The sequence below is a fragment of the Cyprinus carpio genome, chromosome A11 (assembly GCF_018340385.1).
Source record: "Cyprinus carpio isolate SPL01 chromosome A11, ASM1834038v1, whole genome shotgun sequence".
Classification (NCBI taxonomy): Eukaryota; Metazoa; Chordata; class Actinopteri; order Cypriniformes; family Cyprinidae; genus Cyprinus; species Cyprinus carpio.
The window spans coordinates 8,978,044-8,992,907 of NC_056582.1; the positions used below are offsets into that span (position 1 = coordinate 8,978,044).

The window sequence follows — 14,864 nt, forward strand, 5'->3', positions numbered from 1 at the left end:
GCAAGCCTCCCTGGAAGTGACATCAATGGCTAAACCAAACTAAGAAACAACTTATTTTTTTCTTGCAATACTTCATTTTCTTTTGCAATTCTTTATGTTTGTTTGCAAAACTTCTTTACTTCTTGCATTACTTCATTTTCTTTTGCAATTCTTTATTTTTGTTTGCAAAAAGCACATACATTTACAAAAAATAATTTCATTTTCAAATACAAAACTTTATTTTATTTTTAAAAACATAAATTCTTTTGCAAGTATATGTGGCCCTGTTTTGACTCCATAGTGAGATCTTCTACCTTTAGGGCATATTCATGTCAGTGGCCACACCTTTGCAGGCATTACGACATACAAGGCGTTACGTCATGACTCATTTAATTCTCAGACAGTGCAATATGATGAACTCTCCGTCTAATCACCTTTGAAACTATACACTCACCCAATTCATTTAAAGAGCTTTTAATTTAAAATTACACTTCTAGGATTCAACAAATTTTGCATGCTAAACACAATCCCCAAAAGTGAAACCATTATTTTTAATATTATTATTATTTTTAATTTTTAAGTTTGTTTGTTAATTATCTAATTATAAGAGTGTTAAGAATCAATAATGTTGTATATTAGCAAATATCCCCATACATCTTAAAGATCTTCTGAAAGACTAAACAATCCTGATTTACTGGTATAGATCATATAAGATATTTGTATACTGAAACAATGGCCACTCGCTCAGTTGTAGTTCTGTCACGTTTGAGAAGGTTCTCCAAAAATGTTGGCTTTGAAAATTGTGATGGAGTGAGTAAATTACTGTTTACCAATGTGCAAAACATAGTTCAGAGGAAAAGGAGGGAGAGTGACAAACGAGAAGGGGTGGAGGAGGGCGAGGGGTGTGGCTGGGCCACTCCTTTATGCTCAAAGAATGACAGCAGTTACAATAATTCAAAATAAATTTGGCCAGAAATCAGGAAGTTTAGCAAAGGAGAAGATTAAAAGTTCATGTTGGATCAGTGTAAATTACTACAGATTAAAAACAGCTTCTGCTTTTTGTCATATAACCAGAAACAAAGACGTGCAAACAAAGAGCTCAAAGGACAGTAGGTTTCATTCCAGCAATCAATACTGATGCTTGGGATCTATTCATGATGATTCAGAACTGGACAGTGCCAAACAGATATATATATAAAAGCAATTACATCTTTTTTTATGCATTAAGAATGTGTATATTTGCTCAAATAAAGTATAAAGTGGTGTGAAAAAGTGTTGGCCCCTTCCTGATTTATTATTTTTTGCATGTTTGTCACACTTTAATGTTTCAGATCATCAAACAAATTTTAATATTAGTCAAAGATAACACAAGTAAACACAACGTGCAGTTTTGAAATGAAGGTTTTTATTATTAAGGGAAAACAAAATCCAAAACTACATGGCCGTGTGTGAAGAAGTGTTCGCCCCCCTGTTAAAACTGTGGTTTATCACACCTGAGTTCAATTTCTCTAGCCACACCCAGACCTGATTACTGCCACACCTGTTCACAATCAAGAAATCTCTTAAATATGACCTGCCTGACAAAGTGAAGTAGACCAAAAGATCCTCAAAAGCTAGACATCATGCCGAGATCCAAAGAAATTCAAAAACAAATGAGAAAGAAAGTAATTGAGATCTATCAGTCTTGAAAAGGTTATAAAACCATTTCTAAAGCTTTGGGACTCCAGCGAACCACAGTGAGAGCCATTATTCACAAATGGAAAAAACATGGAACAGTGGAGAACCTTCCCAGGAGTGGCCGGCCGACCAAAATTACCCCAAGAGCACAGCGACACCTCATCCAAGAGGTCAGAAAAGACCCCACAACAACATCCAAAGAACTGCAGGTCTCACTTGCCTCAGTTAAGGTAAGTATTCATGACTCCACCATAAGAAAGAGACTGGGCAAAAATGGTCTACATGGCAGAGTTCCAAGACGAAAACCGCTGCTAAGCAAAAAGAACATAAAGGTTCCTCTCAGTTTTGCCAGAAAACATCTTGATGATCCCCAAGACTTTTGGGAAAATACTCTGTGGACTGATGAGACAAAAGTTGAACTTTTTGGAAGGTGTGTGTCCCATTACGTCTGGCATAAAAGTAACATCAATTTTCAGAAAAAGAACATCATACCAACAGTAAAATATGGTTGTGGTAGTGTGATGGTTTGGGGCTGTTTTGCTGCTTCAGGACCTGGAAGACTTGCTATGATAAATGGAACCATGAATTCTGCTGTTTACCAAAAAATCCTGAAGGAGAATGGGTTCTGGGACTTGGGTTCTGCAGCAGGACAATGATCCAGAACACACCAGCAAGTCCACCTTTGAATGGCTGAAGAAAAACAAAAGGAAGACTTTGGAGTGGCCTTGTCAAAGTCCTGACCTGAATCCTATTGAGATGCTGTGGCATGACCTTAAAAAGGCGGTTCATGCTTGAAATCCCTCCAGTGTGGCTGAATTACAACAATTCTGCATAGATGAGTGGACCAAAATTCCTCCACAGCGCTGTAACAGACTCATTGCAAGTTATCGCAAACGCTTGATTGCAGTTGTAGCTGCTAAGGGTGGCCCAACCAGTTATTAGGTTTAGGGGGTAAACACTTCTTCACACAGGGCCATGTAGTTTTGGATTTTGTTTTCCCTTAATAATAAAAACCTTCATTTAAAAACTGCATGTTGTGTTTACTTGTGTTATCTTTGACTAAATTAGTTTGATCTGAAACATTAAAGTGTAACAAACATGCAAAAAAAAAAAAAAAGAAATCAGGAAGGGGGCCAACACTTTTCACACCACTGTATAAATACAACATCAATATTTCAGAAAAGCCTTATAGTCTGAATGGGGGTCAGAGGTCAGAATTCCCAAGCTGCCTTTCATGCTTAGCTCAGGAAGCCAAAATAGCTGAACATGTGCAGCAGACATGGACATGCGTTTCCGCGTCTCTTCAGCTAAGCACTCTTTAAAGAGAATCACTGACATGCCTCAGTGAGAAAGACAGCCTCATTGTTTTATAAGAGACAGATGACTTATGGACACGCTTGGAGGAAAGTGCTCTTCCAAACCTGTGTAAATAATGTGAATGAAAGCAAGCATTATTGTAATATTGCAGTCTTTGTTGATTGATTAAGTAGTAAAGGATTGTATTGCAGGAGACTCAAGAAGCTCTGTGGAGCCAAATGCATGGGTGACAAATAAATGAGAGGCCAAAAGTACACTTTTTGAATGCAAACAATATTATAAATACCCCTGCCACATTTATTCAAAATAAAATGAATACTACGATGTTAGAAAGAGCATAACTTTGACTTCAAACATCACAGGAACTGAAATGGAGACTATAACTTTTCTTAGTTAAAATGTCTCTGGGGGCCCTCTAGGATTGGTAAACAATGTATGTAATGTAATGTAAGGTGTTATTTCTACCAGATAAATTTTTTGCATAAATTCTAAAGAAGTAAGTTTGATTCAGCCGTTAAACATTTTTGAGACTTGACTTGTAATTTAGATGCTACCGCATATTTCAATGGAATATGACTATGTATGTTTTTCGTGTGTTTTATAAATGAATTTACCATTTATTTGTAACTATAAAAAGAATAAAAGATACAAGATTTATATACAACTTTTCAATATACATTACCATTCAAATGTTTGGGATCTGCAAGATTTTTAAAATGTTTTTAAGAAGTCTACCTGTAGGGCATATTTTAAATACAGTAAAAATAGTAATATTTTGAAATATAATGTTTTTTTTTTTTTTAAAAATGATGAAAAGCTGAAAAATTTAAATTTTTTCCTGTGATGAAAAGCTGAATTTTCAGTATCATTACTCCAGTCTTCAGTGTTACATGATCCTATAGAAATTATTCTAATGTGCTGATTTGCTACTCAAGGAACAACAATGATTTCTTAATGTTGAAAACAATTGTATTGCTTAATATTTTTGCTGAATAAAAGTATTAATTTTCTTTCAATAAAAGTAATACAATCATACTGACCCCGAACTTCTTAGTGTAGGCCAATATATATATATATATATATATATATATATATATATATATATATATATATATATATATATATATATATATATATATATATATAAGCATAATGAAAAAATTAAAAACTACTAAATACAACTGAAACATTCATAACAATCAAACCAAGGTTTTAGAATTCTTATTGCAGTATTGCAATGAAAAATATAAAAAAAACAATACACAAGAAACATAAAAATATAAACATATGAAACACTTAAAATTGAACAATCTAACCTTCACAATTTAAATTGGCAGACTTTGAATCAACACCTTCAATCCACTCACATGGACCTCCTGACAGCAGCACATCTGAGGCTCTGTATTTAGATGAACAGCTGAACATTCCTCAGTGAAGGAGCGACCTCTGCTGGAGCTCCTGAGTCACAGCGCGTGCACGGCGGCTCTGACCAGAGACTCTTGACAGCCCAAGGCGCTGCCGACCAACGTCACTCCGAGCGATACATGGACAAAGGAGGACAAATAAGACAAAGTAAGTTGCACGCATTTACAAATAAACTGAAAATAAAATGAACTGTTTGGCGGCAGAATCGTGAAGCGAATAAGTTAGACAGAGAGGCGACTGTTCCCGTTGTTTGGCAGGGTGGGTCTTTCATCTCTACTCATGCAATTGATTATAAACATCTACAGTTCACTTGCTTGTGTTGTTTATATAGGGTTAGAAATATTCATTAGAAATATTCACGTGCATTTGATGTTTAATGCAGATTAAATAATGTTTTTTTTCTTCCGCCATCTGCTTAACTTTCTCAGTACCAAGTAAGGTTTAGTTATAACGCATGGAAAGTTTTGGCATAGAGAAGTGTCAAGTTTCCTCCGTGCGATTTTTTTAATTGAGTAAACTTGTTTTGAATGACACGTAGAATAGGACATTTGTGTCTGGTGCCATCCCACACGGCAGCTTGTCCACGTTCCCTACAGCCCGGTGCTGACTGCTGACCCCTTACAAAAATAATAAGGACCCGGACTAGACATGTTGCTTACAGTGACGTCATTATGAGGTTTGGTCTAAGATAATAAACTATTGCACTCGTAGTAGTTGTGCATTGTTTAGAGAAATATGTTCTTAGACGTTTATAGCTTATATTACCATATTTCTGAATGTTCTCTGAATGTTCGAAACAAGTTTTTGTTATTTTATCCTATATTAATAAAACGTTAATATAATAACAATTAACAAACAACTAAAACATAAAAACAACACATAAACTAATCCATAAATAATGTATAAATAAAAATGTTATTTTAATTTATTTAGAACATTATTAAAGGCAAAAATCATCAAAAAATTACAAAACTGATATCACATACAAAAACTACAATTCTTCCAAAACTTATTCACAACACAGTTTATCCAAAAACTCTTACAGAATAGACTTTTTTTGGTTAACTATCCCTTTAAAGGCCAGATTACTTATCCATTGACTCATACAGGTTAGTCTATAGGAACAACTTGTAAATGATGACAGAATTGCCTTTTTTTGGTTAACTATCCCTTTAAAGGCCAGATTACTTTGAAAGAACTTTCTGTGTGATCATAACTTTGAGAGAACCTTGCCAGAACGTTCTGAGAAAGTTCTAACCAAAGCTCTAAGAACATTCCTTATTAGCAGGGAAGTCATTAAAGTATGTTTCATTTGCTCGATGAAGCTCCTTAAACATCAACTGGAGTAAAATAAGTGGGAAATTATGAACATGAATGTGGGCAAAATGTCTTCATCTCCCATGTATTTGTAGGCTAATGGAGTTTTAATCCCTTTATTTCGAGTTTTTGTTTGCAGTGGACTTTACGCTGAGTTTAGGACAGGCCACTGTAGATTTTCCCACTGAAAGAAAAACAGTGGCAGACACACCCGAACAGATTCATTGACTGTTTGCATGCACAAGAATATACTGATGTTAATCAGAATGTGGTCATTTTACAATTATTTTTGAGTCATGTAAAACACCTTATTGCCATATGCCAGTATTTCAGTTATCTGCAAATTCAACACCATATATATATATACATACATAATATATAATTAAGCATCTGTGCATGTACAAGGTGACCTACATTTCATTCATGACCTACATTTTGTGATTTTGAGTGAGAATGAAGTTAAATTACTGTGCATGATTAGTTTTTTTCTTCAGATTGTTATTGTTGCATACTTGTTTGGAATAAAAGGGTTAATTAGAATATGGACTTTAATTGGAAAACATGCTTGTAAACATGGCCATTATTCCCTGAATGGCCCCTGAATGGCTTCATTTAAATACAGCATGAGATTTGGCTCTCCAAGCCTCTCCGCACCTGTTCTCTGATTTGCTGTGTGTGGTCAGTCCTGTTCTCCTCAATGAAGCCCTCGCCATCAATGCAAAACCGGGAACTCTGTGGTTTGTGCATTTGCTTCTATTGTTGTGGAAGAGAAGGAACAAGGACATAGACAGTGTTTCCAGGATGTTGTTAAAATAAGCACTGGTGACTCAGAGGACAGAGTCTGATCCTGGACTCGTGAGGAAAACATTATGAGGAGAAATAAGAAATGTGTTCCTGTTTTGAGTTGTTATTTTGAAAAACAATGCACTGATAATGAATTATGTTAGCCACCATGATATCACATAAACGCTCCAGCCAGCTGTTGTTACGAAACACTAGGTTTGGTTCTGAACTGAACATTTATAAATGCAATTTGTAATTGAGCTTTAGTCATTTTATCTTCATAAAAATTCAATAAAGATTGTGTGTTAGAAGTGACACTGTCATGCTTGGTAGTCACTGACATTTAAATGAATGATTCAGTCGTCACTGAGTACTATTATCAAACTAATGAGGCATTGCAATTTAATAATGGATTAAAGTGTTAAAGTGTCCAGATACCATTCATGAGTGTAAAATAAATGATTAGGTTAAGTTAGTCAGTAAATCTGATTGATTCCATAAAGTAATCAGAGCCATTTGATTAAATTGACCTGGCAGTGGTGAAACTGCTTTTAGCTGTATTAGCTGCAAAATGCCGGCTCACAGATTCTCTCTCTTTATTCTCTCTCTTTCTCTCTCTCTTCTCTCTTGCTCCCACCCATTCCTCTTACTAACTCCACCCTCCCTATCTCTCCGTTCACAAAGTCGTCTCAGTGCACAAGACAGTTGATAGAGTAAGCAGAACAAAGCAGGGCAACCTTAAGCAGGTGTAAAGAACAGTTTGAAGAAGGACACAGGCTCCTGTGTGTGACCTATCGTCTGTCGGCCCGGGAGAGCGGCTCTGCTTTCGCCCAATGCAGAGATCATCTATCCATTGCTGTAAGTAGCTCTAAACTTCTTTTATGTTTCTGACTCTCGGTTGTAGCTCTCAGCTGATCTCATGTCCTATTATGGGACCCTCGGTTGAGCGTCAACCTGCTGCTGTGTTGATGTAGATGTTTATGGGATATGACACAAATAGGCATCTTTAATGAAGTCTGTCTGGTGTCCAACCATTGTTAGAGAGACTGCAGAAAACCTTAATAGAAAGAAGGCAGGAAGTAAGTGTGTTGTCTTCTGGTGTTGAACTGATAGCAGTCCACACTGAAATGTGATACATCATTGTTTGTTTACAGTTTTTGTGATTCAATTACACAAGATCATGATTGTTTTATTTATAACACTACAAAAAGATATTTCAATTCATAGTGTAAGACAATACAATGCATATAACATTACAACTATGTAAGGACTTCTATAAATGCCATATATCATAATATATAGCCATAGCTCTTCAGAGATTTGCATGCTGTTATTAAGACGTATATCACAGCATTGTGTAATGAAGGAGGTTTAATAGTCAGAGGACTCTGCTCTAAAGATACTTTTAATAAGGGGCTTAGACGTTTAGTCTTTTTCTTAATAGCATAGTTCACCAAAAAATGAAAATTCTGCAATGTTCCAAACCTCTCTTTCTTCTGCAAAACACACAAAAAAAGATATTTTGAGAAATATTGGTAACCAAACATTGGAGCCATTTCAAATTCATTTCAAATGATCTTGTTTTATGTTCCACAGAAAAAGAAAAAAAAAGATTTTAGAATGAAATGAGGGTGAGGAAATTATGACAAATGTATTTATTTTACAAACTATCCCTTTATAAGTCTTTATAAATAAGTCATGTTTAGTCATATTTCATAACCTCCGTCAGCTTGCCCATGACCTCCAGCTAAAATGACTGGACATTTGGTCATCTACTGCTGTGTGGCAAAAATGACATTTGTTGCTATCAGTGTAGTCTGCATTATACACTCTGCTGGTGTTTGTTTTCTCTATGTAGAGATTTGCACTTTATTTGTGTCTTAAAGGAAATGTTGTACAAAATTTGGGGTACTCAAATAAGTAATGAACATTTTGGTTATTGTTCAATGTGTGTTCAAAGTGGTATCCTGTGATTATAGAAAATATATGTATATTACCATTCAAAAGTTTGGGGTCAGTATTGAAAGGAATACTTTTATTCATCAAAGATGCATTCAGTTGATCAAAAGTGAACGTAAAGATTTTGCATTCTTACAAAAGATTTCTATTACAAGCAAATGTTGTTCTTTGGAACTTTCTCTTAGTCAAGGAATCCTGTATCATGGTTTCCACAAAAAAATTAAGCAGCACAACTGTTTTCAACATTGATAATAAGAAGAAGTATTTCTTGAGCTCTCAATCAGTGTGTTAAAATGGTTTCTGAAGGATCACGTGACACTGAAGACTGAGTAATGATGCTGAAAATTCAGCTTTGCCGTTACGGGTATAAATTACATTTTAAAATATATTAAAATAGAAAACAGTTATTTGTAGAAGTTACTATGGCAGTGTTTATCCAACTGTACGGAAAGCAGAAGTTTTCTGAAATAATATTTCTTTATTTTTTTACTTTTAGGCAACAGTGAAAGCAAAGCAGATCAGCTGATCACCTTTATAACATAACATAACTTTGACCTCTTAAACATAGATCCCTGCCCAGCTTACCAGTTCAGAAGAGTGCATCAGTTAGGACGTTTTTATTATTCATGTCCTCGGGTTAATGTGTAACATGCACGCAGTCCACGCTTTGTGAGGTATGATTTACATTGAGGTAAAAAGCAGAACAAACCACAAGTGAGAGAGAAAGGGATTGGCTGGAGGTGATGTCATATTCACGACTCTATAGCTGTGTGAAAAGTCAGTGTTTGGTTGCAAGCAAATAAAACTTGTTGTGATCATCATATCTCATTTTTGCATTCACATTGGTCCGTGTACATTTAATTAACTACATTCATCATTGTCCTAAAGTCTCACGTGGCTCGGTTTTTAATTAAACAGAAGTGTAAAGGCAGTTTTTGATCAAAAAAAGTACATTATTTACTCATCCTTTTATCTTTCCAAACCTGTATTCTGCATAAGCAAACATTTTTAATAAGTTTTACAGAGTTTAAGAGACATGGTTGCAATGCTGTCACTGTATGGAAAAAGTGACATAAAGATTCTTCATGTGCAGTTCTTAAAAGGGCCTTGAAAAGTCTTAATTCACCCTTCCCCAAATTAAGGCCTTAAAAAGGCCTTAAATTATAGTAATGGTATTGAATGTTGCATACACTGCAACAAATTAATATCTTCCTAATTATTATTATTATTTTTTTCAATACAAATATCTAAACTTCCTTAAATCAAGTTACATTTACATTCTTGAGATGCAAAATGAAGATGTGAAGTCACAAAATTATGTCAAAACAAGTGCAAAATGGGGAATGAAGCCCATAATGAGCCCTTTAGCAGATATTTATACTTTCATAAATTTCATTTTGGTCTTTTCAAGTAAATGCATCTTCTTGTTTCAAGAATCCTAGACATTTGCATAAGACAAAAATACCAAGGAAGAATATAATTTTTTTCAAATTACATTTTTTTGCAGAGTTATCAGAAAGTAAAAGTTATTTTCATATTCTACTGGTTGAATATGAAACCTCATATTCAGAGGTTGTTTTTTTCCAACATGAATTAAAAAAGCAGCAGAGATCTGTTAGAAGTTTCAAATGTTATTGTTCTTTAACATTTCTTTGTTTGGCCTTTAAAATGTCTTAAATTTACCTTTATAAACCTGCACAAACTCAACTAATTATTCAACTATTTCTTTATTTCCATGTACAAAATACTGTCATATTGGTTTGGAACAACAGGCTTCCACAACAAGTGCTTTTTTTCAACGGGATATTGCGTCATCAGTGTTTTATTAACTGTATATTGAGCTCATAATTTTGATAATTAAGCTCAGAATATGATTTTTATTTGGAGAGAGTGTGTGCAGGACTGCTGCAGTGGGGATTGTTTGTATAATTCGGCACACATGATCAGATACAGCAGTGATAGGAGAAACTTATCTATCGCCTGACGGCCAGAGACAGCCAGGGGTTCTCTTTTAGATCTCTTTTAGAAACACCTGATCTCGCTACTGAGAGTCGACATCATTGCATGACTTAAGATAAGATATTTGAAAAAAGGAAATGAGCTGTTCTCAGTTGAGGAATATCAAGCAGAAGGTATTGGATGATTCCTCATGTATTTTTAATTTTCTGCATCTCTGCATAATGAAAGAGAGCTAAAGTGTAGTTCTTGACAAATTTAACTTTCAAAACCATAATTTAATCTAATTTTGATTGTGCAGACTGCCTTAATGTTCTCATTATATCTGTATCCAACCACACCTCTGTTGATCTGAGCTGTCATGGTTTATTGGCGGCAATCAACCTACCTGATCTGGCTGACGCAAATTAGAGGAAAATATTTTTGTAACTGCCAGAATTTCACAGAAATTGAGCTTATAGTTCCTTGTTTTCCTCTATGTGTTTTCCTTCCACTGATTGATGACTTTCTGTTTTTGACCATTTAGATACTGATCGATTGACTGATTATCAGCCAAGTTGGTTAATTTGTTGATAATTGACTTTTTTGAGATGTTTGGAATTAGCCAATACTTGTGCCTGCTTAGTATATTGCCAAAAGCATTAGTTCTTCCATATGCCTGTTCCAAAATGTATCAGTAACTTTGTCAATGCATAATACACATGCAGTTTTCAAATAGACCTATTTTTTCCCTATTGGATATTTGCATAATTTTAAAGACTTTTTGTTGAATTTTATTATATGAAAATATGGCAAATCATGTTTGTCAGGGGACTTTTAACACTTAGAGTGGATGCCATTTTTTTTATTATTCAAGTATTTCATTGTAATCGATTTTGAGTAAATATTATACATATTTTTATCATTTTAAATGTTGTTTATGCCTCATTTGCTAACTTTACATTGCATTATTGAAATACTAGCTTGATTTTACTATGAGTGCCTGCCACCTGGATATATTGGCATCAACATTGGCCTTGAAAAAACTCATATCAGTCAATAGTGTATTTACTCAGAAGGTGAGAGAGTAAAGGATAAATGCATTAACCTTGACAGGGTTTATCCAGGAAAAACTGTGCATATGATAAATTTCCCATTGAAATGTTTATACAGTATATTCTTCAAATGGCTGATTCTCATTGAACAGTTTGTGGGAAAGTGGTTTGATTTTAGCACTTATTTTGATGGAAAAAATGTGTTGTGGCTTGTAATTAAAGTGTTGTCTGTAGAGCGAAGAAGAAAGAACCAGAAAAGGTGGATTATGCTCAATTTCAAGTAGAAATCCTTGTAATAATAGTTTATCTCTGGATTAGTTCTTTGTGATTTAGGGAATTAGTGATAATGTGTTCTTTGTGTTTTTTTACAATGTGATTTATAGTTTCTGGATTAAGACGAGTGAACATTCTACACTGTAGGAACATTTAAACTTTATAGACTTTTAAAAACAAGTTTTCGGAGTTGAACAGTGTATACATGCATACAGATGTCCGTGTCTACGTGAGCCCATGCCCATAAAAGCCCACTGACGATGGATCATGTGACCAAGCCACACGTTCATAGTCCTCAGGTCTCCTAGGAGACAGCCGGTTCAGAGTGCATGTTGCAGCCAAACACATGCTTTCTGAACATTGAACTTGCCCCTCCCCCTGACTTAAGCCGTAATTCAAGTGTGTCTGCTCTGATAGGCTGAAAAAAGACTTTCTTTGTTCGTTCTGTCTCTCACTCCCACTTTCTCTTGTTTTATCGCTCTCTCTCTCTTTCTATTGGGCTCTCTCTTTCCCTGGGATGAAGAGAGCCCTAGAGGCTATGTGAAAGGACACACGTAGGCACCTCTAGCAGGAGTTTGGTTGGCAGTGAGTCCGGTATTGTGTACAGTCACCTTGAAGCTAGTCCACAATCTCTGGCTGAAAGTAAGAGTGACTTAAAAAGCTTTTTTTTCAAAGCAAAGTTTGTATAGAGTGCTGCACTGACATATTTTTTTAGGGCAACCCGGAAGTTAGCATCACCCTGGTTCCCTTCGACAAAAACCCAACGAGATTTTTCCATTGGCTTTTGGATTATTGCAGAAAATAAAATCTGCAACCAACAAACGTTTATGTTTCTTACGAGCTTTTTAAGAATCAATACAAATGCCAGAAGTAAAAAGCTAAAGCTAAAGCTACTATATGAAAATTATTGTTGAATTATCTTTCATATCTCTAATAAATCCCTTTCAGTTGTAAACATTTTAAAATGAGGCTTATCTGTTTTTAGTGACTGAAATTTTGTTAGACCAGTTCTGAGTCATGATTTCTTTTTAGAACAATTTTTATCACGTATTTGTGTTGTTTAACAATTTCTTTGCAGAAAACCAGTAGATAAAAATGCTTGGTATTTGAACATTTTTAAAAACAATTCATTCAGAATTATTATATATGTTAAAATAATATATATATATATATATATATATATATATATATATATATATATATATATATATATATATTATATATATATGTTTTAATAATAATAATAATTTTATTTTATAATTTTTAAATTATTTATTTTACAATTCTAGATGTATGTGTTGCTATACATCTGTTCACTGTTTACAAAAATCTCTAGTTCATTCATATTGGATGTTAAAACTGTGACAAGAGAGCTGGGCTTTAGCAAAGTATTGTTATGGTTGAAGGATTGTTATTGGTTTAATCATATTTTGGCATAATATTACGTTTTATTGTCATAACACATCCTGTATCCAAATATCTTATGAAACGTGTGATATAGTCTCACCACAGGGTCTTTGCTTCAGAACAGGTCATGAATGATTTTATTTGCCAAAAGCTTAATTATTAAAACGTATATCATGATATTTGATTCTGGATCTGATAGACATTTTCACTGGAATACATTAAGCTGAAAGTAACACTGCTGTAGTTACCTGAGGGTGTATCTAGTTTCACATCAGTAGCACAATACAATCAATGGCCAGCTTTCAATGAACACAGTCTGTGCTCTGAGCATTATTGTTTTCATACGTCTTTTTCTTTTAACTAGATAATGATATGGGAGTTTCTGTAATACACAAAAAGCTCTTTTCTTAGAATCAGTTTGTTAATATCAGTGTACATCCCCCTCTTTCTTTCTGTCCTCACTAGGTCACATGAGGACGTGTGTCTGCCTGTTCTACACCCATTCTCTGATCCAGTAGGGTGCAGCACATCCATCACCCTGAACCCCAGCAGGCCTGCCACGCTGTCTCACTCCCCTGATTCTACCTCTTCTCCTCCTGCACGCACCCCTCAGCCCTCCCTGGAGACCCCAGGGCCCTTCATCCTCAATGGAGAGCAGGGAGAGGGATGCAGGACCCTCGCCCAGGAGATCTGCCTCACTCCTGGGAACCTGAGGGAGGATCCTCTGCCGGCACAGGGCTTCCATGATGTCTCAACTCTCACAGGTACAGGAAACGGTTTTGTTGGTGTGCGACTGTTCCCAGGATAAATCAATCATATCTGTTAGCTGTAGGGGCATCTACTGTATGTATAATGTAACTTTAGCAGATACACTCCTGTTCAAAAGTTTGAGATCAGTGAGACTTTTTTTTTTTTTTTGATAGTTTTATTTATCAAGGATGCATTAAATGGATCAAAAGTGACAGCAAAGGCATTTTTTCAAATAAATGCTGTTATTTTGACTTTCTGTTTATCAAAGATAAAGCAGAAAATTAGGCCCCACACTGTTTTTTAACACTGATGATAAGGAATATTTCTTGAGCAGCAAATCAGCATATAAGAATGATTTCTGAAGGATGATGTGACATTGAAGTCTGGAGTATGGTGATAAAAAGTCAGCTTTGGCATCACTGGAGTAAATTACATTTTAATATAAATTGCGATACAAAATAGTTATTTTAAATTTTCAATTTATAATAATTATATAAGTATTTCTGGTCAAATAAATTCAGCCTGGGTGAGCATTAGATAATTCTTTTAAAAATATTTAGAAAAATCATACTAACCCCATCATTTAAGTGGTGATGTAATATATATATTAACTCAAAATGTACTGCTCACTCATATTGCATTGCAAGATTTTGTCCAATTAAATGCTCTCTAAAGTCTATTCTAACCTAAATAGTACATTATTCTCTTTCTCAAACATCAGTTGGCAGCTATTTTTGTATTTAAATTTTGCTAAGTAAGGTTAGTACTACATTGTTCACATGTAGCCTTCTACATTTGTTCTTTACCGCCTGCAGTTCACTGATATGAGTTTGTTGTTTTACCTTCATAAAGAACAGAAAGCAGACAAAGGCAGGAAAGGTGGAACAAACCATATTAGTTAAGGAAGTACCTATATGTGTTGCTTTCTAATTATACTGCATCCTTAAAGCTCAGAGTGGGCGCTGTAGTAGCTAATATGATTTATTA

The 14,864-nt window shown here is 34.8% G+C and overlaps 1 long non-coding RNA gene across 1 annotated transcript; it reads left to right on the plus strand.

The window, feature by feature from the left end:
- The first annotated feature begins 4,461 nt into the window (after positions 1-4,461).
- LOC122146582 lies at positions 4,462-13,731 on the plus strand. Its single transcript, XR_006161100.1, has 3 exons — positions 4,462-4,545; positions 7,183-7,356; positions 13,593-13,731. It is a non-coding gene; the product is annotated as an uncharacterized LOC122146582 (long non-coding RNA).
- The last annotated feature ends 1,133 nt before the right edge of the window (positions 13,732-14,864 follow it).